Source organism: Sorex fumeus, unplaced genomic scaffold (assembly GCF_029834395.1).
Source record: "Sorex fumeus unplaced genomic scaffold, SorFum_2.1 ptg000006l, whole genome shotgun sequence".
Taxonomy (NCBI): Eukaryota; Metazoa; Chordata; class Mammalia; order Eulipotyphla; family Soricidae; genus Sorex; species Sorex fumeus.
Window position 1 is genome coordinate 21,625,104 of NW_026606063.1, and position 26,794 is coordinate 21,651,897.

Genomic DNA, 26,794 nt, shown 5'->3' on the forward strand with positions numbered 1-26,794 from the left:
CCAGTGGGTGGGTCCCAGTTTACCTATCTTTCTAGGTCTCAAGGAGCATCAGGGAACTTGACTTTTCTGCATGCCTGAGCCCCCACGCTCAGTAGCTGGTCAGCTGGCCTCCTCCTCTTGTTCTTCCCACACTGGAGTCCTTCCTACACTTGGTCCTCCCCCTCCTGGGCCATGTCCTTGAGGCAAGCAGGGACTTTCTGGACTTGTCCTCAGAGTTCCAGCTTCCTGAGGCCAACATCCTCCTGTGCAACCCCCACTCCTGGGGAGGTACATTCCACATTCTCTCTTGGTTATCCAAGTCTTGGTACTGACCCTGTACCCCAGCTCTCTAAGGACTCTATCAAGGTTCCAGGGAATTGCTCTTCTAGAACCATTCAGGCCAGTCAGAACAGTGGTTGCTTCCCAGTTACAGGACCAGTCTCCCCATACACATAAGATGCATCCTCACAATGACTCCGTCGTTACTCCCTGTCCGGTGAGGAAGCAGAAGTCCAAAGAGTCCACACTGGGCAGTGGTGGCCCGACAAGGACCAGAAGGTGGGCTTCCTGCCCCTCACACCCTGGCCATTCCTCCCGAAGCTCTCAGAATGAGCAGCTCTGCGAAGAAAGTTAAGTGAGGATATCAATGCTTTCCCCCACTCTCCCCCAGAGGTGTTTCTGAGGATCCGCTGAGATAATATGTGTGACAGTTCTTTAAAAAGTGGAAAGTGCTATAGAAACATGAGTTTCAATTATAGCCAAAGCTTTGCCGAGTCACGTGGTCGCCTCAGCAGATTTTTTTTTTTAACCCAACTGCAAAGGAGAATGAAGCAGGGCCCTTTCCTGAGGAGGCTGCTAACACCTTGAACATAAGGAAATCCTTCCACAACGGAGCCAGCTCCAAGCTAAACAGGGGAGAATTGTTTGGAAGGGGCCTTTCATTTCCTCCTTCCTATCCCCCCTCCCTCATGCAGCGTATTCAACTGGTGCTAATTTCACTTTATAAATGGAAACTGAATCACTGCATTCCAGTCTGGAAAATGATTGGAAATGAGAGTATGTCCGAGGTCAAGACCTAGCCACTTCCTCTCTGGACAGGAAGTGGACTCTCCAAATGGCTCTTGCAGGGTCTCTGGATGATAAAAAGGCTTGGCCTGGCCCTGGGCTGAGAGAGCGCTCTGCTGTTTTCAAATCTCACTTTAAAAGAGAGAGAGGAAAGAGAAAAACCCGGATGTCCCTCTCTAAACAGGGATGTTAACTCAGGAAGGAGGGGTTGTGCAGCTGCCTTGTTGCGGGGGCTTGTCGACAGCACGGAATTGTTTAAAATCCGTTGTAAACACAGGTCCAAAGTTATGGTGAGTCAGGCAGCAGTGGCACTGTGCCTTCTCTCCAGCTCGGTCCAGGGCTCTTCGGCTTTCCCCACACAGCTGGCGCTTCTGTCTTATGAAAGATCCAAGAGACCTAGGAGGGCAGAGTGACCTGGGTCCTGGGAAAGATCCCAGAGATAAACCGGGCTCCCAGGCTAGAGCCGGGGCCTTGTGGGTGGAGGTCTGGCAGGCGTTAAGCAGCAAAACTCTGGGGCCAGGGAAATAGTGCAGCAGGTAGAGTGCTTGCCTTGCATGTGGCTGACCTAGGTTCAATCTTCAGCATCCACCATGGTACCCAGGCACTGTTAGGAGTGATTCTTGAGTGCAATCAGGGGTAAGTTTTGAGCACTGTCAGGTGTGGGGAAGAAGGAGGAGGAGGAAGAGGAGGAGGTCGAGGAGGTAGAGGAGGAGGAGGACGAGGACGAGGAGGATGAGGAGGATGAGGAGGACGAGGAGGAGAAGAAGGAGGAGGAGAAGAAAGAGGAGGAGGAGCAGGAGGAAGAGGAGGAAGAGGTGGAGGAGGTCCATAAAGAAAACTGACTTCAAATGTGTGTTTTTCCTGGGGGGGGGAGGGGGTTCATATATACTAAGCTGAGTTCTTAGATCATGCCTCCATGCTCGGCCCTCCATAGTCTCCTTTCAGTGAGGCATTAGACTGAATTTTCATGGGTACTGTTAAGATGAGAGAGCATGTCTGGAAATGCAAACACATTTCAGTTGGGAAGCTGAATGGGTATATTCAGAGGTATTGATCAAGACTCAAGATCAGCGGGTTCCTGTCCTGGAGAGACTTCAAGGGCAGTAAGAAAAGGAAAGCAGGAACACACATGTGCTTGCTCCTTGCATAAGAAGAGCACACGGATGACAAAGCATGCAGACAGCGCAGCAAGAATGGGAAACAACAGCAATGGCACTCTCCTTAACACGTGAGCTATTTTTCTTCTCACTTTCAACTTCATTTTTTTAAATTGACGATCCCATTTAATCCGGCTTTCGCTGTTGCATAACAATTTCTCACAAATTCATTGACTTGGGAAAAAAACTCCAGTTATGGTCTCATAGTTTGGGGTGGTCTGATTCTCTGCCCAAGTCAAGCTGTTAGCTTGGATGGATCTAGCGCCTGTTCCCCACAAGTCAGCTTCAGGCGGCTGTTTGAGTTCAGCTTCTTCCAATGGCAGAACCAAGGACTGTGTTCTCTAGCTAGCTGTTAGCTGAGGGCCACTATCAGCTTCTAGAGCTTCTCTCTTTGGGAGCCTGGCTTGCTGTCTCCTTCATTTACAAAGCCAACAAAGGCATGACAGCATATTTTTAGGGGGCAGGGTGGCTTTGCAAGCAGTGCTCATTGGAGCTGAGGGCATATTTCCAGCAAGACTGGGAGCCACCAAAGCGACAGTCAGTGATGAGTTGCTGGGGGAGTACATGTGGTACCAGGGATTGAACCCAGGGTTTCCAGATGTAAAGTTAGCACCCCAATGCTTGGAGTTATCTCCCAATCTCTCATGTGCCAAATTTTGATGTTCTCCATCTCTGACTTCTCCCTCGACTGCCAGTCATAGAAAACTCTTAGCTTTAAAATGTTTATATGATTGGCTGGCCTGGACCATCTGAGTTTAGGAATCCAAGGATTTGTCGTTGCCTGACCCTGTCTAGTCCCTTGTTTTGTCTCTCTCTGTATCACAGATGAGATCATCCGCACAGGTATTTTGTCTTCTTCTAGAGGAAAGCAAGATTCAGAAGACCAGCCCAGTACCCCCTTACCCATGGCAACATTTGTCTCTACAGAGGCATCAGACACACCCAGGAAGGAGCCATGGGAGGAGTTGCCACCCCAACTGCCTTCAAACTGGTTGGGGATATCAGGATTGCCGGTCGATCATCTAGGAAAGAGATACAGCAGAGACGGTCTAGAGCTTTCTAAGGGCGTACCCTGGCCTCTAACTCCTGCCCCCTGACTCTGTGCAACAAGAAATTGCTGTTGTTGGAGCAGAGGGCCAGTGTTATAGCAGCCTGAGGGCGTGAACATCCAGAGAAAGGCGGAGCAGGAATAACGGGGAGACACCACTATACACCACTATACACAGCAGCCTGGGGAGTGGGGGCCATGGGCCTGGCTACAGAGCAGGTGACACTCGGGTAGCAGGGACTGGGAGGAAGGGCTCTGCTGAGCACAGGCCAGGGGCTTTGTCTACAAGGTTCTGAAGACTCACAGAAGGATTGTGAGCAGGGAGATGCCTAGGGCTAGTCGCCCCTAATGCATAGTGAGGTAGAGGGAGTGTTTCAGATGCCTCCCAGATCTTTGCCAATAGCCGTTCTGATGATCTTCCCTTTCTTGAATGGAAAACTCAGCCCAGAAGCCCAGAAGCCCAGAGTTGGCAGCTTTCCTTTGCTCCTGTTGGCCAGCGCGGCCTTCTCTGGGCTACCAACAGATTTCAGTCACCTCTGTGGCTGCCAGAAGCAGCCCTGTCCAGCAAGGGGAAGCTATGATTCTCATGGCTGACCCTCCACTCCCCTTAAGAAGAAAAAAGTGAGTGAGTGTTTCCATAATCGCAACTGCCTTGGGAGCTGTCAGGAAATTCCAACAGGAAACTCCCGTTTGGAAGTGTTTTGTTTTGATCAGAACATGTTTATCCCCCTGCAAGGATGCGCTCTGGCACTGGGGTTGAGCTTGGTGTGCGGCCTGAGGAAAGCTCCAGGGAGGAGTGGCCAGAAGGCCGCTGGCATCCATCCAAGCACAGTGGGTCCAGGTAGGCAGAGGCATAGTGTGGACTGCCTGGAAGACCCCAGGGCTGGCGTGTGGAAAAGCATCCTGGGGGCAGTCAGGATAAACCACTTAAAGAAGCACCAGATGCCATTTAATTTGACTGGGGATTCCTGCGACCCAGATGAGCTCAGTTCCTGAACCACCATTCCAAATGACCATTTGGGCTGATATTTCATTGGCAACAAAGATCCAGGAGAAGGTGAATCAGCCTTAGCCCCTTGTTGAGGGAGGTGTATGCTGAAGCTCTTTCCCAACCAGCTCCACCTCAGTTTCCAGGCACTGGGAGATCGTGCCCAATGTCAGACCAGGGTTCAAGAGGCAGGAGCAAAGTCAACCATCTCTTCACCACTCCCTCTTCCCAGGGGCCCTTGTGAAGACCCTGGTACTCAATACCAGGCCCCTGCTGACCTCCTCTCCCACCCCCTGTCCACTTCCTGGCCCAGGCTTTCAGAGACCCATGTCCAGGGTGAGCCTGCAGGTGGCCTCCCATTCTGAGAGGGAGAGAGAGCTGGCACCGGGACCCCAAACTTTCCTTTCCCAGCCTGGAAGGAGGTTTTAGATGGGTAAGTAAGTCACACCTTTATAAGTTACACAAAAGTGCAGGTCTTGACTGTAAGTAGAAAGATCAGGGTGAAAATTCTTGCCCTCCCCCCCCCCCCCAGGTCTCAAGAGGACAAATTCAGGGCATTCTAATCAGCAAGCCATAGAATATCTGGGGGTCTGTACCAGGCATTTGATGCATTTGTTAGACGGGCCCCACCCAGTGAGACCTGGCCCACCAGTGCAGACGGATGGTTCAGTGCTTAGGAACCACCAGGGCTGCGACACACAGTACACAGGAGGGTGTGGAACCAGAGACTCAAGTCACAGCTCTGCACAAGCTAGGCAGTGGCTTTACCCCTGGAGCCATATCTTCAAGTCCCTCCTTTAAAGGGTCAATTCTACAGTAGCCAGAGTGCTCTTCTAGATATTCCACAAGTTTTCAGTGACCTAGGAGGCCCAGGGAACCAGTTGTTCTACTCTTTGCCATGCCTGGGCTGGGCTGCTGTGGGGTCTTGAGAAGGGGAGGCTCCTTGCTGAGGGTGTCATTAATAATCTCAAGGATGGGCTGGAGTGATAGCAGAGTGGGTAGGGCATTTGCCTTGCATGCGGCTGACCCGGGTTTGATTTCCAGCATCCCATGTGGTCTCCCAAGCATCACCAGGAGTGATTCCTGAATTCATGACCCAGGAGTAACCCTTGTGCATCGCCAGGTGTGACCTAAAAAGCAAAATAATGATAATAATAACAATAGTAATAATAATAAAAATCTCAAGGAGAAGCCACAATGCTGATCCCAGAAGAAGAGAGCAACACCTCCTTCATGCCTAATCCTACCCCATCAGCCAGGCTTCTGCATTACAGAACAGCCTTAAGTGTGTAGGTCTTGAGGCTGGAGTGATAGTATGGAGAGGGCATTTGCCTTGTACACAGCCGAACTGGGTTTGATCCCTGGCATCCTTTATGGTACCCTGAGCAATGCCAGGAGTAATTCCTGAGTTCAGAGCCAGGAGTAACCCCTGAGCATCGCCGGGTGTGACCCAAAAAGCCAAAAAAAAATGTTTGTAGGTCTTATTACTATGCCCGTGTGATGAAGCCATGGTCTTGAGGATGGTTTCCATGAGTGAAAACACTCATTTGTGACTCACTGTTCCCAAGAGGAGGGAGCAGGCATTGCTAAACAGGCCACACAGGAAGCTCCAGGCCTGACAGGAGGCAGCGGGGGTGAGGGGGAAAATAGACAAGACTTGACAGTGATCCTCACAGAAAGGAAAGGGTGAGGCAGGGGAAACCCTCTGAGGGTGACTGGCCTGTGCAATTTCTACATGCCCTGGGTCCTGAGGCCTGTCCCCTGTGGTCTGGAACTGGGTCCTGGGTAAAGAGAACATGTGGAGAGTAGTCCAGGGTATGCTGACCAGATTGGGAGGTGACTGGAGGGTGAGCTCTGGGCTGGTTGACTGGCCAATGAAATGCAAGCTTCGCTTGTCATTTGTCTCTCTAGGAATCAGTGCTCAACCACTGCCACGCTCCAGGCTGCTGTCCAGATATATGCCGCTTGGAGAGCCCAACAAGCTACCGAAAGTGCCCAGCCCACATGTACAGAGCTTGGCAAGCTCCCCGTGACATACTCGATATGCCAAATACAGTAACAACAACAGCTCTCATTCCCCTGACCCTGAAGGAGCCTCCAATCATTGGGAAAAGACAAGTAAGAAGAGGCTGCTAAAATCTCAAGGCTGGAAGGAATAGAGATGTTACTGGCGCCTGCTCGAGTAAATCGACGATCAACAAGATGACAGTGTTACAGTGATACAGTGAGGAATCTGTTAACTCTTCTGAGAAGAGTGACCAGCAGAGCTCCAGAGGGTCCCAGCAACAGAATAACAAGAGCTACTATGTACAGAGTTGGTGGGGCTCAGACCTGCCCTGATGGGATAACCTCGGCAGAGGGTACAACGTGCCTCCTGGTACATGGTTTGAGTGTCCCAGGAACTTCCAGACTGTTTCAATGGGTTTCAGGGACAGAATCACTGTCCTAGTCGACACAAGGGCCAGGAATATTGCTCCATAGTTGGAAGCCTTTCTCATGAGCTGGGGAAGAAGGCAGCTGGAATAGAGAAGGGATCCCTAAGACAATGATGGTTGGAGGAATCGTTCAGGATGGGAGATGTGTGCTTAAATAGATAAAGGACCAAACATAATAATCTCTCAGTATCTGTATTGCAAACCATAATGCCCCAAAGTAGAGAGAGGGTATGGGGGAAATTGGCTGTCACGGAGGCAGGGGGAGGGTTGCAAAGGGGGGAGGGGAGTAATACTGGGGACATTGGTGATGAAAAACGTGCACTGGTGGAGGGATGGGTGTTTGATCATTGTATAAAACTCAAACATAAAAGCACATAAAAGCTTTGTAACTGTATCTCGTGGTGATTCAATTAAAAAAAAATAATCACTGTCCTATTTGTTTCCTTTTTTTTTATGGAGGTGAGGAGCACCTGGTGATGTTCAGAAGTCACTGGCTTTGCACTCAGGAATTATTCCTGGCATGTTTGGGGGCACATATAGGATGCTAGAGATCAAAGCCAGCTTGACTGCCTGCAAGGTAGACACTTGCCCACTGTACTATGCTCTGGTCTCTCTCCCTGTTTTACAGATGATTAAAAGCACAGTAAAGAGCAAGCCTAGGCCCTGGTCTATGCATATTAGGTGCCAAGCTGGGCTTCTAGGAAGGTGTCCTTGAGCATGTTCATTTTTTTCCAAGTACAGCCCCACTACCTTTGGGGGAGGAGGGACATGTTTTGTCCTTAAAACTGTTTTTGAAAGTGAGGGGGAGATTTTCAGAGAACATCTGTTTTTCATTGGCTACCCAGATAGCTACACCAATGGCTAAATAAGTATCTGTTTAATTGAATGAATCCCATTAAAAAGCAATTAACACTTTAGTGACTTCATTTATCCACTTAATACTGTCTTATGTTGTTTCTCGCTTTCTAGTCCATTGAACATCTCCTGCCTTGTACCAGTGGCTTTGATTCCATCGAAAGCATCTTCCATGAGGTTTCTTCCATGCTAAAGTCTCTCCGAAGAGATGGATATACAGAAAAGAAAAGCCTGGTTCTGCCTTGCAGATAGAGAGGGGGCGAGGAGAGGAGCCACACACACAATAGCCCAGCTCGTGGTGAACACTGGGTGGGGGAGGAATAACTAGCAAGGGAAGAAAATAATCCACTCTCCAGGCAGCATCATTGAGCGGACAATTCCCCTAGGAACTGACATCTGCGTTGATGTTCAGGGACAAGTAAGAGTTCAGCAGATGGATACAAAAACATTACCATTTCTCTTGATGGGAATCATGCACACAGGCCTGGAATAAGTGAAATTTTGTTATTGGACCACATGGATTGCTCTTGGCTACAAACAAAAGAGTAAGCAAAAAAAAATTGCTTAAATAATAAATAAAATACAAAGGATTATCCAAACTTGCATCTTTTAATAATAGTTCAGAGATATTCCAGGACTGATTAATTCAGCAGGTTAATGACATCATTAGGAACCCAGATCCCTGCCATTTGCTGTTCTCAGCATGAGATGTTTGATCTGTGGCTTGTCCCTCATATCACAAGATGGCTGCCATAGACCCAAATATCACAGCATCATACAGCTTGGTCAAACGACCAGGAAGAAACAGATCTCTTTCTTATTACCCTATTTTTAATAAGAAAACTTTCTCAGAAGCCTCACTGATTTAGTACAATTACATCATGCAGTTATTTCTTAATTATGAAATTATTAACCAGGGAAATGGAATTAACATGATTGGTTCTCTACACTATTGAAGCATCTCTCCTTAGAGGTAGCAAGATCTTCCCTCCTAAGACCTGAGCAAAAGTTGGGGTTTGTGCAGAGAAGACTGGTGAGCACTGACCATAGTCCTGTGGGAAAGGCAACCTGTGTTCTGGTGTTAATTCTATTATCCATTCACTATGTGACACTGGGTGGTCACTTTCCTTGGTGGAGCAGTTGTCTCTGCCTACAATAGGAACATGAGCAGCTGCTTTGCTTAAAGGGTCCAGGAGATCCAGTAGCTCCGAGAAGACCACACAAAGGCTAGATAATAGCAGCAAGCCCACACAACAAACATGGTTTGACCTCCCTGGGGTGCTCTTGCAGAGACCTCACATTGTGAGGAGAAATAGAACCTCTTACCTTTCCAAGCTCCACACTCCATAGATGATTGCTGTGAGGCTGGTTGGTACTCACCAGAGCATCGTGTATGCTTCTAGGTATTTCACATCCCTGCAGAATGGTTTGTAAATGTGACACAGTTCTAGCCCGGGGCACATAGTTGAACCTCAATAATATCCTGCACAGCCCTTTCTCAATGAGTCCCTGGATGGCTTCGGACTCTCAAAGGCATCAAGACAAAAGAACCCAGAACAACTTCTGAGCTCATACTTCACCAGGCTGATCGAATAAGTTAGTTGGCATGAATGAGTTCTCTAAAATTACAAGTGTCATCTGAATGTGAGAAAATAATAGAATGAAGTGTCATGTTGGCGTTAGTTCCAACAATGGTATTAGTGAAGGTGGCAAAGGGATTAGTAATGGCAGCAGTTGGGGACTAATTCTAGAAGTCACAGTTACAGGGCTGAGAGAAGCTAAGGCAGGGTAGAGCCCTGGTGATGATGGGGTGCTGACAATGGCAGCACTGGTTGTGAATATATGGAAATATACTCAACTCTGCACAATATTAATATGAATAAAGGAATAAAAATAGCCCCAGTACAAAACCTACTTGTGCTCTCAGCAGTAAGACAGAAGCAAGCTTAACAATGCCTAGATCTCATCATGATATGTTCCTATTTCTCCCATCCTTTCTCTGAACAACTGTCCGAAGCCTCTGTGGCCTGACCACTCTTTCTTTTAGAAACCCTGCCCCCTTTGAAGGAGAGAGATTCACTTTATAGCAAGAAATTAGCTCTAGTCAGGTGCTGCTGAGTCATGGGAATATGTGTGGAGAGATGAGTCATGTGGCAATTTTGTCACGGTGTGAGCATCATGGAATATAACAGTATAGGCAGTATAGTTACATGCACACCAGGGGATAGGTCGGTGGGAAAAACTTCATACATGCCATCTTATAGAATTGTATAAAGCAGTGGGCTTCAACCGTCACTTCACAGACAATTGTGGAAAGGTTGAACCCTACTGGTGGACCACCTTGGTTCAAACTGCCAGTCCATGGACCATACGCAGGGCAAGTGCCTTTTATAGGTATAAAAAGGTTGAAAAAAAAATGGTAGAGATTACCAGTGGCTAAGAACCCTTGGACTGGAGCGATAGCACAGTGGGTAGGTTGCTTGCCTTGCAAGCGGCCAGGTTGGCTGACCCAAGTTCGATTCCTCCGCTTCCCTTGGGAGAGCCTGGCAAGCTATTGAGAGTATCTTGCCTACACGGCAAAGCCTGGCAAGCTACCCCTGACATATTTGATATGCCAAAACACAGTAACAAGTCTCACAATGTTACTGGGCCCTCTCAAGCAAATCAATGAACAACAGGAGGACAGTGACAGTGACAGTGAAGACCCCTTGAGCCATGGAGCAATAACACAGGGAGTAGGGCGTTTGCCTTGCATCCGGCCAACATGGGTTCAATTCCTCCGTGCCTCTCAGAGAGCCCAGCAAGCTACCGAGAGTATCCCGCCCCCACGGCAGAGCTTGGCAAGCTACCCGTGACGTATTCAAAATGCCAAAAACAGTAGCAAGTCTCACAATGGAGATGTTACTGGGCCCGCTTGAGCAAATCAATGAACAATGGGACGACAGTGCTACAGTGCTATAGACAAGGTAGCTTCTGATCTACAGAAATTTGTTTCTTATAATTCTAGAGATAATAAATTCAAGTTCAGGATACCCAGAAGAGTTGAGAAATTTCTTTTATGAAGGCACCAATTCCAGTTAAGAGTTACACTCTTGTGACCCAGCCATCCCCTCAAAAACCCCACCAACAAGTGCCTCCACTTCAAGGGGATGGGTGCAGGCAGAGACATAGCCATTCATTCCATAGCAGTCAGGTTCCCCAAATTCAGTGTCAAATTCTAAAAAAAAAAAAAAAAACTTGAGTCACTGATCACTACATGTTTTATAGACTTCCAATTAAATGCTTATTAAATTCAATTTGGTTGTTTATATATTTGGAGCAAATAAATATTTGAATCTTCAAACGTTTTTGTGGGCCCTTAAAAGCTACCAGACCCCAGGCGTTATAACTATAGTAACTAACCATCAAAGGTCAAAGCGATTCTGACTTTGAGGTTTGTCCAACAAGAGCAGGAACAGATTCTTTCTGTGCCTTTCACCCCACCCCACCCCCAGCCCCATCCTTGAGTTCGTCACTAAAGTGAGGCAAGACCCAAATGTATATGATGACAAAGCAGGGGTCAGTTATGTGCCACCTTCACCAAGAATGAAGGTACAGAAATATTGTGTGCACACAGGTACACACACATGCAAGCACACACAGACATGTGCATGTACTCATATATCCTTATAGATAAATATGTGCAGAAAACACATGTTCACATAAATACACACACACACAAACACACACACACACACACACACACACACACACACACACACACACACACACACATACTCCTGCAGGCCCAGAGAGTGGAGACCCAGCCCAGAGCTTGATCACATGTGATTGGCATGCCGGGCCCTCGGGGGATTTGGGGAGCATTGGGGCCAGGCCCTAATGACTTAGGCCTGTCCGATGTTTCCACAGCTCCACGAGCCATAGGGGCTTTCTTGAGAAACATCAATTGTCTGGAAGAGAAGCAATAGAGAGGAGGATGACAAGTGACAACAAGAGGTCTTGCTCTCTGGCCTGAGCAGATGTTCCTGGTAATTCCATAGCGAGGAAGGGCCTTGGAGCCTTTGACCCGCTGGAGTCCTCCAAGTCTGAGGCTGTCCCAGAGGGACAATCTGGAGCCAGCACAGACTTCAGGCGACTGTCTGGCAGTGACACGTCCACTGGTCACCTGGGAGCTGCCAGTCAGAAGGAGGTGTGCCGGCTTCGGTGAAGGTCCCACAAAGTCTGTCCAGTTAGACCCAAGAAATCTTCTCATGCAGGGGGCAGCTGACAAAGAGAGCTGAAATGCACCCAGGAAATGATAAAGGCTCCTGGCTGTACCAGTAAGGACTGAAACACAACTTGCCACATGCAAAACTCAAAATCCTAAACCAGGCACAAAGAAAGTGTGACATGTTGACCTTCCCTCACAAAAATTCTTTAATTCAGCACCACCCCCGAGGGTCAACCACATTGAGCTCATAATTCCTCCCTTGCAACTCTGCAGCTCAGCCCACTCCTTCTTCAAGGTCACCTCTTCCTTGAAGTCTGCAAAGATATTCCCAGGCAACACTGACCAGGCTCTCTGCTGGGCTTTACTGCTGCATTTTGCTCCTTTTTCAGTCTTTTTTAAAATTCTTTTTCCAGGTAGAGCGGGAAGGCATGCGGGAGATGGCTTTCCATGTAGTATTCAAGGGACACTGAGGACCATTCCCAGTTGTGGCCAGCCCAGGGCACTATGGTGCCAACCCTGTGTATTTTGAGCATCTTAACATAACTACACCTGCTTTGCTGAACTGCAGTTTTCCTCTGTGTATCTTGTGGGCAGATGGCTGAGTTTGAATGAACTCTTGGTCCTTAAAGTTAAATGCCCTATCTGGAACCTTTAACTTGGCCAAACTTTTCATGACCTCCCCCCACATTTAGCCTCTTGACCACATATGAACTTGTTACACAGGGTTTAAGAAGCTGGTCTCTATTACGATGGCCTTGTGATAGGTAGCTGCTATGATGATACAGTCATTGGTTCAAACTCACAGAATGAACAGCAAAAGTAAAGTTTCGTGTAGACATGGACTTTGGGGCATAATGGGTTCGTTGACTGTAGCAAGTGTGTCCACTGTTGGAGAGGGCAGATAATAGGGGCCACTGCATACAGCAGGGCTGGAGTAATGGCACAGCAGGTAGGGCATTTGCCTTGCACAAGGCCGACCTGGGTTTGATTCCTCCGCCCCTCTCGGAGAGCCTGGCAAGCTACCGAGAGTAACTCGCCTGCACGGCAAAGCCTGGCAAGCTACCCATGACATATCCGATATGCCAAACACAGTAACAACAAGTCTCACAATTTGTTGTGAGATGTTACTGGTGCCCACTCGAGCAAAATCAATGAACAACAGGAGGATAGTGCTACAGTGCCTACAGTGGACAGGAGACACATGGGTACATCTCTGCACTTCTTCCTCCATTTAACTGAGAACCTGAAAGTCCTTTTCAGAAAATGAAGTCTTGAAATAAAATTTCAAAAAGGAGGGAAGGGCCTCGCATCCCCGGGGGAGGCCTCCTCTGGTGGTGGGATGGTGGAATGGCCTGACAGCTGCCACTAATGCTGACCATGTGGTCTCACTGGGCGGGCAGGCGGGACACTTCATTACTTTGTGCTGAAGGAAATGCCTCCCAGCTCTGCACTTGCCTTTTTAAATTTCACAACCACTAAATTCACTCCCAGGTTTGGTTTTCTTTTTAATAGCAAATGAAAGTAGTGTGTGTTGGGGGGGGAGTGGGGATCAGCCCAGGACTTGGAGGGACCACAAATCCATGAATGGCATCCTCATACCAGAACCAGGGGAAGCGCAACCATCCCAGGCTACCCAGGTTTAAGGGGTCCCTTGACACATTGCTCTAAGCCAGGCTGGGGAATGGAAAATATTGTTTCTGTGGGCAAAACCCTGAGTCTTGGAGGTTGCAGTGATATCACAGCACGTAGGACATTTGCCTTCCACAGGTTTGAGCCAGATTCTACCACCAGCACTCCATTTGATCCCCAAGCCTGCCAGGAGTGATCCTGGAGTGTAGAGCCAGGAGAAAGCCCCCAGCATCTCTGGGAGTGGCACAAAACCCAAAAGAGGACAAAGGAAAACAAATCCTGAGTCATTTGGGGGTTTGTTGTTTTTGTTTTTAATTGAATCTCTGTGAGATACACAGTTACAAAGTTGTTCATGTTCCTTCAGTCATACAATATTCCAACACCCATTCCTCCATCAGTGTACATTTCCACCACCGATGTCCCCAGTTCCCCTCTTGCCACTCTCCCCACCTGCCCACTGCACCCCACTTTTCTTTTTCTTCTCCTTCTCCTCCTCCTTCTCTTCTTCTTCTTCTTCTTCTTCTTCTTCTTCTTCTTCTTCTTCTTCTTCTTCTTCTTCTTCTTCTTCTTCTTCTTCTTCTTCTCCTTCTCCTCCTCCTCCTCCTCCTCCTTCTCTTCCTTCTTCTTCTTCCTCCTCCTCCTCCTCCTTTTCTCCTCTTACCTCTTCCTCTTCTTCTTCCTCTTCCTCTTCTTCCTCTTCTTCCTCTTCCTTTTCTTCCTCTTCCTCTCCCTCCCCCCCCCATCTCTTTCCTAGGCATTATGGTTTGCAATACAGGTACTGAGAGGCTATCAAATGAGGTTTCCAAAAAGGTTTACATACTTTCAGCACTCAATTCTCGTCCAGAGTGATTGTTTCCAACTATCACTGTCATTGTGGTCCCTTCTCTCTCCTAACTATATCCCTTCTCTATCCTTAACTGCCTCCCTTCTGTATCCTAACTCTATCCTAACTTCTCTATCCTAACCATGAGTCTTTTAATAGTTGAAGAGTGCTCAGGACACTCCCTTAGGGATCAAGTCAAGGTGGATTTAAATTCTAACTTTATGACTGATAATAGGATCAGACACTCCCTGTCTCTCAGTCTCAGCATACTGACTTCTTCTCCTCCATGAGTTCTAGGAGAGACTTTTCTTCTATCAGTTTAGTTGGCTCCAGTGCCAGGTACAAAGCCCAGCCCCTAGCTGACATGCAGTGAAAGGCCAAGATGATGGATGGATATGTCGTCACTACCTCCCCAGGCTGTTTTAACTGAAAATCATGAACCACTCCAGATGGAAGGCCGCTGGAGGCAGAAGGGATTCCAACCCTAGCCCTCCTCTCTTTGCCTTTTATCCACTGGGGAACAGCATCAATACACCCAGGGTAGAAGACAGAGTGAATGCCTTCCTGTGTAGGAGGGTCCCAGGACCTGTTCGTGTTCCAGATTAAGGAAGGCACTTCAGAGAAGAGAACTGTTTCCTTTCACCTTGGCCGTGCCTGCCTCTGAAATGTATGCCACCAACCCAGGTACTCGCTCACCTGTTCAAAGCAAAGATGGGAGACCAGATCCCCCATCAATGACTTGGTGATCTCATTGTATCCACCAGGCATTTTCCCGAGAGCTTGACCTTGAATGAGCATCTGATCTTCACAGTTCATCCCCAGAGTGGGGATCGTGATCGCTATGTTAGAGGTAAGGGATAGTTTGGGAGGCCATGTTTTCCAGCAAGGGGCCCCAGAGCAGAGGCAGGGCTGGACAGAATATCAGAGGCATAGCCCTGTCCTTCTGGTAAATCTCTGCATTCTCCTTCACCCCAACTCACTTGGGGGCTATTCCTCATATCCATTCCAGAAGGAAATCTTCACGAATTAAGTTAACCAACCAAGTTGCCTGCCCAAGGAGCTCCCGGTGGACTGAGAAGGGTCATTTTTCCAACCCACCAGGCTCTGCTGAGGAAAGGAGTCCCAGTGTGCCCAGAAAGTGGGTTCCCACTGTGAGCCATTCACATGGGTCAGAGGAATGACAAATGCCAGGTGTCGTTGGTCTGGGGCTTCCCTGTAATGGACACTGGCTGCTCTTGGAGTTTCCTTTGGCTTTAGCGAAGTGGAAAGTTAAAGAGGATACTGTAAGGCTTGGCTCCCCCTCACTTGGCATTGAAGGATCCATCTTGCTAAGGGTTGTGCCTTCCAATCTTTGTGCCCACTGCCCCTCCTGCAGTCACGCCATCTGGACCCTGCCCTGGGTCCCTCAGACACAGTTGCAGCTGGACTTCCATGCTGGGACTCCCTCCTCATGCCATTTATCATGCAATCAACATTTGCAGAGCTGTCCTGCTCGAGGTGAGTTGGACACAGTTCCCACCTCCAGGGAGGCCAATGTCAGGGGCCAGCGGGCTCAGCAGACGCAAAGCAACCTAATGACCAAAACAATTTGTCACCACTGTTCCCCTTCCATGCCTTCCGAGCAGGAGGTCAAAGAGATGATGTGTGAGAAAATAGGAATAAAAGGAAAGGGAAGCCAGACTTAGAGCAGATGCAGGTAACTTAAGAAACTGAGGCAGAGAGGCTTCCTGGGCTACCCCTGACACTCCCGTGCAGAAATGCACAATCAGAATGAGGATGTCCTCCCTGAGAGTGGGAAGCACTGGACAGTAGCTGCTGCCACCATTAGACTGGTGGGTCTTTGGGGGGGGTCTTTAAATGCCAACCCATTGGAGCTGACCACTGCTTCTGGTCAGTATTATCCAATGGAGACCCCCCAGATCCCCCTCACTGGTAGCCACTACTCAACAAGGATGAGGAGCAGGATCCCAACTTATCCTTAGACCCAGCTATAAGGGGACAGGCCTGACTCCAGAGGCCACACTGGGCCCCCTTCCAGTAGCACCCGGCCACCAGTATGGAACCCTCTGGCCACACAGCATGCCCAGCCTGAACCCACGCCCTCCCCTGGCTACCCAGAATGTGCTCCGAGCCTGCTTCCAGTGCTGCTTCCCCTCCCCCCTTTTTGGATCACAGCCAGTGATGCACAGGGGTTACTCCTGGCTCTGTACTCAGGAGTTACTCCTGGCGATGGTACTTGGGGGGCCATATGAGATGCTGGGAATCAAACCCAGGTTGGTCGCGTGTAAGGCAAACACTCTACCTGTTGTGCTATTGCTCCAGTCCCGTGTCTGCTCTTCTAAGGACTGGTTGAGCCGCTGAATGCCCATCCCATGGTCCTAAAATGCTTGGCAGAGGGGCACAGAAAGCTTGAACTTGCAATCTGGAACGTTCTAGGAGAGTCAGTTCCTGGTGAGACAGATCGGAGTGGAGAGGAGAAAGAAGGGAGGCAGGCTGTAGGCCACAGGGCTTGTGTTCTTGTTCCTCTCCAGGCTCCTCAGATCAGGGGCTGGAGGCATGAGCAGCTCCCTGCCGAGCAGCCCCCTCCCCACCCTTGGCGCGGCTCCCCGGCAGCCTGGCAGCCCGGCATTTGCTAAGCAACCTGGAGCGCTTCCGCTGTTTCTGCCGGTTCCTTTCGGTTGCTATGGAAGCTGTTTCAGCAACCCTTCGCTGCCAACAATCAGGCCTTTCTTGGCAGAGCTGGGTTCCGAGCACCTTGACTTTCAGCCCCCGTGGTGGTGGCTGGTGATCAATAACAGGTGACGAGCAGGAGGAACCGAGGCCACAGGAGGCTGCGACATTGTCAACTGCAATCCAGAGCAGACTCGTCCCCGCCCTCATCCCGGCAGGGGACAGGTCTTCGAGAGGAATCCTCTGTCCTCTTCCATGTCCTCTGGCTGGTCGCCAGGCTGTCACTGGGCCTCAGGACTTTGTCCTCAAGGTGTCAGATCCTCTGGGGCAGGGTGGCAAGAGAAGAAATCTTCCTCTGGCCTCCTGTCAGGCCTCCAGGTGGACTTCCTGCAAGAACTCTTCTCCTGACAAGACGGGCCATCTCCTAGGAACTTTCCAAAACCGACAGCCTCTGTCTCCCGTCCCCTGGTTCAGCGCTGTCCTTCGGCCATCAGGACTCAGTAAAGACCAAAGGCAGGGTGAGGAGGAAATGGGAGAAGTGGAGTCCAACCCATGGGGCACCCAGGAAAACATCACTTCTTCCCTCAAGAAGAGCGAATAGTGCATATGCTGCACAAGCCCATGTGCTGCTTAAGCCCATGTGCTGCTTGCACCCACATGGCTGAGCACATGTGGTACCCAAGCACATGTGTCACCTGCATCTCCCCTCTTGAGATGTGTACTTTCATGCTTTCATGTCTAATGCTAGGATGTGTGTAGGGGTTCTCTGCCCTTGGAGAAGCCCGCATTCTCTCTTGAACGCGTTACTCTCTCTTCCTCCACTCCTCCCACTCTCTTTCCCTCCACACCTTCAAAAAGCCCTCCAAATAAAATCTGTTTTACTTCCAAAAAAAAAAAGAAGAATGAATGAATGAATGAATGCTTGAAACCAAGGGGATTGGCTTTCTACAGAGAGAGGGTCTGAGAGGGGAGGGGGCCTTAGACATTTGAGTGTGTTCCCTTGGGCCTGCCTCCCTGCAAGCTGGGAGAGATTTCCACTGACAGAGTCTGTGAGGCTTTCAGTTATGCCTCTCCCGCCCTTTGGAGGTGTCCCCCACCGTCCTGTTAGCCCCATGACCTTGGGACATGAGTGCCACTGCTCTGAGCTTTGACTTGCCCATCTCCACAATGGTGCTTCGAGCTCCCTCATCATCTGGCCATGAGAGAAGTGCAAGAAGGGGAGGCCTGCCCCCCAGGATGCCTTCTTGCAAAGTTGGCACTCGCCCTGAGTGAGTACTTCCAGAAGGTTGGCAGAGGGACAAAGCACAAGTCAGTCTGGGGGTTGATGCAGGGACACAGGGGATTCTCTGAAGATTAGGGTGTGCACTCCAGCATGAGAAAGGGGGAGGGTGACCCCCCCCGCCCCAGAGGAGACCCTGGGATAAAAATATATGTCACCTCATACCCAGCCCGGGCACCCACTCCCATACCCCATGGCGAAGGATGAAGATTCTTGCTCTCAAGGTGAGATATTTTCCAAACACGAGAAAGTGTCCCACATACCCCTTTCTGAACACAAAATTGTTCAAGGGACTAAAACAGACAAGAGGAAAGAGAGGAAAGAGCTGAAGGGGAGAGAGCCAGATGCTCTGGGGCTCCCCAGGGACTCGTTTATGGCGCTCCCTGCTGGCACCCAAGGTCGGCTCTCAGCAAGGGGACAGATGTCCCCCAGTGCAGGCGTCGGGAGCGCCATTAATCATGCCCATTCCCTTCCCGGTGCTTTGTGATGGGCGCCCAAAGTACCTGTTGAGGATCTATTTTTCTTCTCCAAAGGAGAATCAGAATTGTCATGTAAGAGAAGTAAAACACATTCATAGGGAGGAAAAAATGCTCATATAATTGCAAAGTGGCTCGATTAAAGTAACAAAAGGAGATTGCCATTGATTTCTAGAAAGTGAGTTTATTGTTACAATTTTGCTTTGAATTTGAGATTGAAAGGCTTCCAGAGAAAAAACCATAATGAACATAGCCTTTAAAGGATTTCATTTTTAAAGAAACAACTCCATCTCCCTTTCTCAGATCATAAGAAACCCAGTTGAATTGAAGAACTTGAAAAATATAATTTCTATTTTGAAAGCCTGGGCCTCATCCTCCTGAGAATCTGACAATCTTTGAAAAGCCTCAAAGGCTTCAAAGCCCCAAACCAGCTAGGTCTTAAATCTTCCTTGGAGTGATGACAAATCTTTGAATTTGGACAGACCCAGGTTCAAATCCCAACCTACCTTCTTGCCAAGGAATCAGCAAGTCAGTCATCAGCTCTGAAGCTAATGATGTCTGAGAGTGTGGTTCAGCAGTAGAACACATGTATCACAGGTAACTAGCCCTGAGTTCCATCGCTGGTAACACACACACACACACACACACACACACACATACATGCATGCACACACTCACACATGCATGCACTACTGCTGCTGCTAACCCCTACTTGGCAGACTTATCAAAGGCTTATTTAACAGCATTTGTCAACCTTGCCTTGGTTTTCTCTTGGGAGAAGTCACAGTTGATGATGGTGATAGGAGAAAGAATGAACAGCTCCCAGTAGGCTCAGGATTTGGTAAGGTAAGTCAGAAAGTATCATCTGAGTTGGATTCCGTCCTCCCTCTGACCCACTGGAGGTTTTTCTTTAAAAAACTTTTTTGTATTGAATTATGATGAGCTACAGTTACAAAACTTTCATGTTTGAGTTTCAGTCATACAATGATCAAACACCCATCCTTCCACGACCAATGTCCCCAGTATCCCTCCCTCTCCCCCATCCCACCCCTCCCTGTGCCTCTGTGGCCGACAATTTCCCTCTTACTCTCTCTACTTATGGGTATTATGGTTTGCAATACAGATAATGAGAGGCCATCATGTTTGGTCACAAAATTTGCTTATAAGTGGATGGTCATGGAGAGTATCACGCTAAGTGAAATGAGTCAGAAAGAGAGGTACAGACAGAGAATGACCACTCATTTGTGAAATATAAAATATCATAATAGGAGATTAACACCCAAGGACAGTAGAAAGAAGAGCCAGGAAGATTGCTCCATGGTTGGAAGCCTGCCTTATGAGCTGGGGGAGAAGGCAGCTGGGATAGAGAAGGGATCACTAAGTCAGTGATGGTTAGAGGAATTTTTCGAGATGGAAGATGTGTGCTGAAAGTAGATAAAGGTCCACTGGAGGTTTGACCTCAACACACTGACACCAGCACATCTAACTGGGGCCTCACACTTGGCTGTGGCTTAATTGACACAAACTGCAGCTCCAGTTGACACATGTTAATGCACACCCGGGACTTCTGCCATCCTAATCACAGATCTGTGCACCTCAAGGTTTGCCCAGGTCCAAGTCAGCCATGCAGGACACTCACCCCGCTGCTGCCCAGACTCACTGCCCTGTGTCTTCCACACAACCCTGAGGACAATCCCAACTCTACCCGACACAGCCCCTTCTCAGTGTAAGCACCTGGGCTTTCCTGTACAGCATTTTCTTTCCCAGGATCTGCTGTGTCTTCAGTGAGCATCCCTAGCCCTTGAAATCCAACCTTTATTCTCTACCAAGATCCCCCCACCCAAGAGAAACTCTAGCAAGGAAGGTAGGGGATAGTTATTTCTTTTCTTGAGGGATGTGATGAAAAGATTTGCCTTTGGGTGGCAAATAGATATTTGTGGTGTACTGGAGGGGCTGAGGAGAAAGGCAGATGTCAGACTCCTTCTACCATCACTGACCATTGTCTACCTCAGAACCCTACTTACAGCATGGGTTTCAGACAGCAGACTCAGGCGTTGTTCCCCAGACAAATGGTAGGAAGAATAAAAGTCTTAAGTATCTCTTAAGACTTATAAAGAAATCCCTCTCAGATGCAGGTGCTCTTCTGGGTTCATCCCTGCTTGAACATCTTGTCCTGTGCCTGTCCAATTGAGCTGGAGCTGTATTCTCAGCATACCCTTTCCTGTTCATGGAAGATTGAGGGTTGGCTTTGAGTGTGGGAGATGTGGAAGGTAGACAGGCATCCCAATTCTAGGACCCCATGGAGACCTCAATTATTACTACTCCCATCTGCTGTCACTGAACAGCATGTTCACACGGTGATCTGGGGTACCAGAAGCTTTTGAATCTGTGATCCTTAAAATCCAGGGGTTAAAGTTGCCCACTGAGCCTGCAGGAAACTGAAAATAGAACCAAGCAGGTCAAACACAGGTCCTGCTGTCCAAGCTGGTGCCACTGCCACTTGGCCTTCCTTTCCCTTCCCATCCAGTCTATTCCTCCCAATCCTGTGGAGGTCAGGTCTAGTGCCCTCTACAGCCTTATATAGACTGACCAGTTCCATCAGCTACTACAGATAATCTAATGGATTCTCATCATCATCTTTGGTATCTGTCTCTTACTCTGGTTCTGCTTTTTAAAGGAACACCTAAATGGTATGTATGTTTAATACAGGACAGTGATTGAGAAGGTAGCTTGTAGAACCATATATTCTGAGTTCCAGTTCAGGCTCTGCCGAATTGTTCAGGAGTGCCACATGTCTTTGCTTTTCTGGAAAGACCCATGGAAATAAGTATCTACCTCCTACGGTGGTTCTAAGATTGAAATTGTATTGTGAATAAGGCATCCTGTACTTCTACTTTAGACAGCATTATTATTATTACCATCAACTCATTCTGTCTTTAAAAACCCATGGTGAGATTATTTGGCAGGGGCGGGGTGAGGGCAGTGTCCAGGAGACCTGGAGAACCCTCCTGGCAATTCTTAGCCAACAAGGTGTTCAGTGCTCTGCTCAAGGATGCCATATTGCTCAGACTCTGTGGTGTTAGGAATTACCAGGGTCACTCATGATGCTCAGGAGCCTCCAGGGACCTAATGATACTGGGGAACCATGTGATACTAAAAATCAAACCAGGGTCGACTCATGCAAGGCATGCGCCTTCACGCCTCTATTATCTCTCTGGCTCCAGTGTGAGATGTTTGTGTACTGATAGCTCAGGAAAGGAAGAGTCAGAAAGATTGAGTGACTCACCCCAGGTCACTTAGATGGGGAGTGACAGAGCTATGGTTCAATCTCAGGTCAGTTACTTATAGGCTGCTCTAGACAGGGGAAAGACCCCCTCCTTCTCTTATCTCTGATCCTTCTGGGAAGGGGTCTCTTTGGAAAGCTTGCAAGCTTCTCCTTTCAAATTTCTAGTCATTTCAATCAAGAATGGAATTATTCACCAACTCAGGCCTCTTTTGACAGATTCAAATATCTTGCATAAGCAGTAATTTTCCCTCCAATAGTGAACAATTTTTCTGAACACAGTGCAACTTCTCTCATGACTAACTCGGAATTGAAATTAATCCGCAAGTATTTTTTTCAGCCCTTATTGTCTGCCCAGCTTTGTGCTTATGATTGTTGGAGAAACAACAGGCTTTGGTGGTGTCGTGGGAAATGGGCTGGACTTAACTTTGGAAAATCAACACTTTCCTATTTCCACTGTGGTTTCCTGCCTGTGAAAGGGAGTAAAAGACACCCTGTCTGGGGAATTTTATAATTAGTCATGTGTTATTGCAGGGGATGGAGAGATGGCTTCCATATCCTGATACCTGGACTCTGTGAGTGTGAACTTATTCTGAATCATTATAAATTTATCCTGGTCACAAAAGGGAATTATTGCCAAGATAATTAAAGTTCAGAATATTGCTAGGAGGCCATCGTGAGAGATTCTCTGTGTGAACCTTGAATCCAATGACAAAGGTTTCTAGAAGAGACAGAAGAGTGGTAGGCACAGACTCAATGAAACAAAGGCCAAGGGACAGCGGGCAGTTATTAAAGTCATTTTGTAAGAGGCTAAGGAATATCTAGCAGCACTGGGGCTGGGAAAGACTCTTCCCTAGAGTCTTCAGGGGGAGCACCACCCTGATGACTCCTTGACTTTGAACTGTTTATCCTGTGAGAGAATAAATCTGTGCTGTTATAGTCACCAATCTTGTAACTGATATTGTGTTACAAGACACACATTCTATCACTGAGCTACATCCCCAACCACAGATTTTGACATTTTTTAAAGAAGTTTGAAGTTGTAGGTTGGGATGTAACACATGGACATACATTTGGCAAACTAAATACCATTAGCTTACCGTTTGGTAGACCAGAAGTCCAGACCCATTCTCATTAGGACTCTGGCCTTCCTTTGGATGGTTGGAAGAATCCGGGTTCTTCTGGCTATAAAATGTTGTTTCTCAGAGGCCAAAGTGATAGTACAGCAGGTAGGGTGTTTGTTTTACACTCAGCTGACCTGTGTTCAATCCCCGGCATTCTTTATGGTACCCCAAGCTAATCCAATCCCTGAGTGCAGAAACAAGAGTAAGTCCTGAGTACCACCAGGCGTGGTTCAAAACCACCCCCCAAAAAGGAGTACTATTTGTATAGTACCATTTGTGTGTGCTAGCCCTTCATCCAAAGCCAGCACAGAAGAGTTTTCCACTTGCAGAGTCTCTCCTTACCTTTCAAATCTCTGACGTGCCCTCTCTGATCCCTAGTGTTCAAAGTTAAAGACTTTAAAATCATCCTTACCCAGAAATTCTCCTTTTCTTTTTGTCACACCCAGCGATGCTCAGGGATACTCCTGGCTCTGTTCTCAAAAATTACTTCTGGCAGTGCTTGGGGGACCATATGGGATACCAGGGATCGAACCAGGTAGGTCACATGCAAGCCAAATGCCATGCCCACTCTATTATTGCTCCAGCCCCTCTTCTACTTTTCTTACAGACAGTGGTACCATATAATGTGCTTGTTATACTTTCTACTCCAATTGAGATCCTTTATCTATAGTGTCCTGCATGTTATTCTTAGTGTGAGCATTAGATGTAGGAAATTGGGAAGGGTGTATCAGAATTCTGCCTACCATAGTTAAGCATTAATACTAAATATGGTAGTGGTTGTGGAAAATATTGTATACACTTGACCACTTGACATCCCGTTACTCATCAATTTGCTTGAGCAGGCGCTAGTAACATCTCCATTTGTCCCTGTCGCATATTAGTGTAGCCCAATGGCGTCTGCTTGTTCTAGGAACACGAAGAGCGTCAAACCGATCGTTCAGGGTCTTGACGAAGAAGTCTGACCATCTTGTAGGGGGGAGGCCACGAGATCTTTTGATGTCAAGTGGAATCTAGTCAGTAATGGCTCTAGTCCAGTGGTCGTCTCCAAATCTCATTATGTGTCCAGCCCATCTGATTTTCGACACCTTGGCAAATGAGGCAGCGTCCCTGATTCTTGACCGTCAGTGGAGGTCGGAACTCCGGATTCTTTCTCTCATTTGAGTAAAGCATGATACTCCTAGCATAGCTCTTTCGATTCCTCTTTGGGAGACCGGAATACCGTTCTTATCCTGTTTTCGCAGCGCCCAGGTCTCTGAGGCATATGTTAATGCAGGAAGAACAGTGGAATCGAAGAGATGTGCCCGGAGCCAGAGGTTCTTCATCCTCTTAGCTATTTCTTCAACACTCTTGAAGGCATTCCAAGCTGCTCTCTTCCTCCTGCACAACTCAGGTGCCAGGTCATTCATCATGTTGACTTCTCGATATAGGTACACATAACTGTTGCATTCGGAGATGGTCATTCCATTGAGAGTGAATGGAAAGTCAGGAATAAGACTGTTTCTCATAAACTTTGTCTTCATGATATTCAGCTGTAGTCCGACCTTTCCACACTCACAGTCGAAGTCGGCTAGCATTTGTGCCACTTGGCTAATGTTTGGTGTTATTAGAACAATGTCATCAGCAAAGCGAAGGTGGTGTATTTGCTGACCGTCTATCTTCACTCCCTTTCCTTCCAATTCCAGTTGTTGCATGACGGTCTCAAGAGTGGCACTGAAGAGTTTCGTGAAATGGTATCACTCTGCTGAACCCCTCTCTTGACATGGATGATTACTTCTTTGTAGAATGGTGAGATCCTGGTAGTGAATCTGTAATACAGCTCACAGAGGAACCTAATGTACTGAGTTTGAACGCCCTGTTTGGCTAGAGCTTTGATGACTGCTTCCATCTCAACAGAATCAAAGGCCTTCTTTAAATCAATGAACATTAGACAGAGCAGCATCTTGAACTCCCGAGAAACCTCAGTGAGCTTAGTTATCGCGTGGATATGGTCAATCGTGCTGAATCCTTTGCGGAACCCAGCTTGCTCACATGGTTGTCCTTCATCTAGAGTTCTGCCAATCCTATTCAGGATGACTCGAGTGAACAGTTTGTAGATGACAGACAATAGACAGATCAGGCGATAGTTGCCAATGTCGTGGATGTCTCCCTTCTTGAACAGTAGTACAGTCCTGCTGATTTTCCAATGGAACAGAACCTTGCATTCAGACAGGTAGTGTGTGAAGAGCCGAGCCAGTATATTGATGAGTACCAACAGCAGATTCTTCAGGTGTTTGGGTCTGACCTTGTCTGGTCCTGGTGCTGTTAGCTTCTTTACCAACAAAATGGCGTGTCGGATTTTGGAACGGAGAACACTGGGAACGATATATCCATCCTGTGGAATTTGGTATGTGGGCAGGTAGACATGGCTATCGAAGAGATCTGAGTAGAAGACATGGATAATCTTCTTCATTACCCTTTTGGAAGATGTGATAGATCCATCAGGACGTCGGAGGGTTGTCATCTTGGTCTTGTAGTTGGCAAAAGACAGATGGGCATTGCAAATGCTTTTCCCAGCTTCTGCCACATTTGCCACGACTGCTGCTCTTCTCTCTTTGAGGTCTTCCTTTATCAAGCTTCTCTATACTGCTTTGCAAGCTCTTTGGCACTATTGGCAACATGGGAAGATGCCGTCATTGACAACATTGATGAGGAATACGATCAACTGGTTCAGCACCTCCATGATTGTGCGAGGAACAACGAGAGAGATAGCCACAAAAAAAAGCCTGTCTTCAAAAACTCTTGAGCTTATTCGCCAATGTGATTTGGCACAAGCCTCATTGTATACATATTGATATTTAACAAATGTGAAAGATTATTTCATTTATTACACACATTTGCTCTAAATAAGAGAAAAGATGAATGATGGGACTTTGACTTCTTGGGAAGAGACAAGAGAATTGTGATGAAAGGAAGGTCAAGGTTAGTATCTAAGAGTCTCTGAATATGAGCGAAATGATAACAGAGAGTACTGCCCCTAAAGTCTGCAGTTCATCCTCATGACAACCCTAAAAGTTGTTGTTACTCCAGATTCTGTTTTTATAAATGTGAAAACAGAGTGCAGGCAAGTCAACTAGTCAACTAACTTGTTTGATGCAACACATGTGTAATTAGCAGGGAAACCCGGAGTCAGCAACAAGGATCTAGTTTCAGTGGACGAAGTAAACTTAACTTCTCTGCTGAGTGGAGCAGAAGGCTTGGGTAGAGCTGAAAGTAGTGGTGAAATATTGAATAGAGCTCCATTCAATTCAGGAATTAAATGAGGAAGGAAGTAAAAGGACAAAGTAGGGAAAGCAAATTGCTAGAAGCATAAAGCATTCCTACTGTGGAACCTAACCTCATATAGAAATAAATACAACAGATAACATGTCTTGGTAGGGTTAAGAGAACGCCTCATTCAGCCCAGTCATTGTTTGAATGATTGGCAACCAAATCTATGTTCATATCTCTCTATCCTCTGAAATCAATACTGGTTTAAGTCAGCTTCTTTTCTAAGTCACCCAAAAATGTTTCAAAAATCATGAGTAGAATAATTGTATGTTGGGAATAGATACGGTTATAACCCTCTGGTGATTTTAACCAATAATATAACCCTCTAAAGGCATTGTGGCAGACTGAGTTTTCTGAAGGTGACAAAATGCATCATATCCCACATACTCTCCTCACAATGCAATTTAGGGAGCTAAATTCCTTGAGTTCTCACTGATTGTTGACCACTAGGAATTGATAGCTTCCAA